Source organism: Hyalella azteca, unplaced genomic scaffold, assembly GCF_000764305.2.
Source record: "Hyalella azteca isolate HAZT.00-mixed unplaced genomic scaffold, Hazt_2.0.2 contig15466, whole genome shotgun sequence".
NCBI lineage: Eukaryota > Metazoa > Arthropoda > Malacostraca > Amphipoda > Hyalellidae > Hyalella > Hyalella azteca.
The window spans coordinates 205,466-209,853 of NW_025945320.1; positions in this window are offsets into that span (position 1 = coordinate 205,466).

Consider the following 4,388-nt stretch of genomic DNA (forward strand, 5'->3'; position numbering starts at 1 on the left):
GGCTTGTATGCTGAAAAGATATGCATTTAACTTGCCAAATTTATGCAAGTCATGAAGTAGGACTTCAGAGGTTTGAGATAGACATCTAACATCCATTCTTGTATCCTGTCCATTTAATAAAATGAAGTATATACCGATATACGCCGATGATAAACGATTGGTATCTGTCTAAAGTTTTCATTACTACGGTAGGTAGATATCGCAATGCACAATTCTCTTTTTGTGGAATTTGGAGAACAATGCTTATATCTAAGTATTCAATTTATTTTCCATGCTGAACAAGATGATTTGTATAATAACGAAAGTACAGAATGATGCATTGGGACTTCGATCGCCTACACTAGTAACTTTGATATAATGCTTGAAATTTATTGAGGGGAGCGACAGCGTCAGCCTGTCAGGCAATAAATTTAAAAATGCTGATTAAGCAAAGCATGCTGACTCAGCCTGTTTATGACCACAAGCTTGCCAAACACTGAAGCATTCTAGCTGGATCGCTGAATTGCATCTAATCGTGAATGACTATTTACTAATAAATCAAATATACGCGTAAGAAGGAAAGCAAATGGTATAGCAAAACAAATATATGATTAATATGTTTTTACTAATGCATTTTGCGATTATTATACATCTCATTATATACTATATTGTACTTAAAAATTCCTACTTTCTTACGAGCCGGCACCTGTGTTTACTGTTTACTTCTAACCATATTTCCTTCGCGCCGTTCATTTGAAGCGAGAACGTGGTTGCGAGAGGAGGTAAACGTGCATTCGGGGCACAAAATTTCTGTTTACACGTGGGTTTATTTGTCTGGTCCTTATTCATCGCACTTTTATTGTTAACTGAGATTATTTATTTTTCTGCAATTAACCTTTGTGAAATAATTATATGCCTTTTCGAGTTTTGGGATGAAAGTGCTGCGGCGCTGGACTCTTATAGTTATACTAAGTTAGGATTCAAAGACATGGGCCGGGGGCACGGCCTAGCCATCGAGCAGAAAGTTTTGCTGGCGAGTGAAATGTCATCAGCATTATTGATTATACCAAGCAAAAATATTTTTTTGCTGTAAATGATGCCACAACATACTAAATCTGTTTGAATATTGCAAAGGCTTTGTCCGTTTGCAAAGACAAAAACTCCCAAGATAAGTGTTATTCTATTACTGGAATCAAGGAAAAATTCAACAATTTTTGATGAAATGTAAGTCCTGCAGCTTAATTGTGCTCGTCTTGAGTAAACCTCTATATAGTAGATATTTTAGCTAGAATTCCACTTGAAAACCAAAAATAATTCTGACTCAGAATTCTTAAGTTTCTGAATTCAAGACTGCAATGTGTGTTTTGAATTAATTTACTAATTATTTCATAACCATCAACCAAGAAACTGTTCTATTTTTGTAGAACAATATTTTGGTTATCATGTGGCCCAGTGGGCAGTAGCATTTTAGATGATGATCTATAATCAATATCAGTGGTTCCCAAACTTTTTCAGGTAAATCAGGTTGGTGCCCCTTTTGGCTCCCTAGTGAATTTCTAGCAGCTAGCGCCCCCCACAGACTCGTATAATTTGATATAAAAACATACGCCTCTTTCTTGAAATTTAGTATGCTGCAATTTCCAAAGGTAGAGGTTAAAAACAAATGTGTATTTCACAAATAGAACCCCGTTTAGTGAACCAATATATTTATGCTGTTTTAACTGTTTCAGCACTAGAAACATAGGACGTCTCGGGCAAATGCATGGCCGGTCTCATGACATAGTGACAAACCAGAGATTTTTTAGAATCAGTTCATTTTTAATTTCCTCATTTAGCTAAGATTTAAACCAATTTCTTATGTATGATTATGCTGGTATCCAGAGACCAGGATACTTTATAAACTCTAAAATGAATTTGAAGCAGTCTAAAAAACTCTCTGCTTTGCCACTATGTCTCATGACCAATCTCCAAATTCAATTATCAAGTAATATGTCCCAAACTAATGAATGCAGTTCAATGAAAATTGGAACATGTATTTATCAGAATCTAATGCGGATTTTTAGCTTGTAAAATTGTTAAATTTTACCTTCATTTGTGAGTTATATTGCACTTGCAGTACAGGCCAAAATTCACAGTGATCACAGAATTTCTTCCAAACTACTGAACAGATTTGAACAAATTTTTGAATATACATTCCTAGCTACCAAACAGTGATTTGCTAGCTTGTAAAAAAATTTTTTGATTTTACCTTTGTTTGCGAGTTTTTTTTATTTCACTGACAGTAAAATAATTATTATTTAATAATAATAAAAATTAGAGTTCGATATTACAGAAGTATAATCAAACATAACATGGTTGCAATTTCGGAAAATTCAGACATAGTGGCAAAGCAGAGAGGTTTTTTAGACTTTCCCTCAAGTTCATTTTTGAGTCCTATAAGTAGAACAGTAAAGTATCCTGGATACCAGCATCATCATACATAAGAAATTGGTTTAAATATTGGGTAAATGAGGAAATTAAAAATGAACTGATTCTAAAAAATCTCTGGTTTGTCACTACATGTCTATGTTCACTGTCATTCTTGATTTCACACTTCCTTATATTTGGCCCGTATCGCCGGGTAATTTGTCACTTAAATTCACGGCGATCAAGAAATTTCTTCTAAACTACTGAACAGATTTCAACGAAACTTTGTATATAAATACCTAACCTCCCAACGGTAATGTTTAGCTTGTGCAATTTTTTCTATTTTACTTCTATACAGATATAGGAGGAACAACCTGCTTTTTCTACCGGCAGGTTTAACCATGCAAGGAGCCGTTTACATATATCCGTATACGTATAGCCATATAACTTGCAAACAAAGGTATAACAAAAAAGTTGTAGGGAGCTAAACATCACCATTGCTGAGGTTAGGTATTTAAATACTAAGTTTCATTCAAATCATTCGGTAGTTTTGGAAGAAATTTCTTGATTGCACGTATTTAAGCACGCATTGCTGTTTAAATTACGAATGGATGTGAAATGAAAAAAAAAACTTCTAAACAAAGGCACAATCGAATAAATTTTCATGAGCTAAACATTACCGTTTGGTAGTTAGGACTGTAAATTCAAAATTTTGTTCATATCTGTTCAATAGTTTAGAAGAAATTCCTTGATCCCTGTGAATTTCAGCCCGTATTGCAATATAACTGTGGCAAACACAAATGCAGGCAAATTCGAAAAAATTTTCTCAAGCTAAACATTGCTGTTAGGTCCTAATGAATACATGTACCAAGTTTCATCAAGGTAAGTTCAGTCATTTGAGAGATTTTCCATGATCATTGAATTTGGAAATTGGTCGCGAGTCCAGCCTTTAATTTGTCTGAGACATAAACCCAGGAGAGGCTAGAAAAGCAGATTTGGGTGAAAAAAACCATCGCTGGAGTTCGAGATGTTCTGCACGTGTTGTGTACAAATTGTCAAAAAACTGGAACTTTGGACTTCGTACTGCCGTCCCCCCAAATGCCCTCTTCTTCCTTACCGCCCCCCAAAATCATTCCACTGCCCCTAGGGGGTGATATTGCTCACTGTGGGAACCACTGATCTATATCCTATATTAAGTATATTGGCTGTATAGTGTATAGAGATTGATTAAACTGCACAATTCAAGTGCAGTGCCAGAGTAAAAATATGTAGTTTAGTCTTTATTTCTAACTAGCCAATTGCTATTGTAGGAAATTGGGCAGAAACCACCTATGAATAAGGCAAAAAATGACCTTACTTGTGGTTGATTAATCAATTTAATGATTAAATCTATTTTTGTTGTTATTGTCTGATTTATTAAAAAAAAGGAAATGACACGTTTTTGCCTGCATTTTTTAAAAATTTGCTATATAATTACTAATGATTTTTGGGAAATGTTGCCAGATATTTGAAATTGACTAACCAATTTTACATTGTTTTTAACACTTTTCTTAAATGGTATCATGTGGAACAGCCTCCCTGATGACATCATTGGAACTCCAAGTATAAACGTGTTCAAGAAGGGACTAGATAAAGCTATGGAAAAATATATGTTCAGATTTGAAATGCCTAGCACCATATCAAACCTGGTGGAAGTAGAGTAGATATTTCAAACTTTTGTCAGTTGTGAAAAGATCCGGTCAAATGACACAATTTTAGACCTTCTGTGAACAACGCACGAAAAGGAAAAGAATTAGCGACAGGCCACATCAGGCCTACACTGCAGTGCCGAGATCACTATGTTATGTTATATTGAGTTTAGCATCTTTGTGCAGACTCGTGTGCTGTGCCCTGTGGTGTACGTAGTGGCAATGGCAAACATGGGACTTCTTAGTTGCCAGTCAATTTTTGATATGCTGATCTAGTTTAAAATTGTTATCACAATATATGTATGATGCATGACT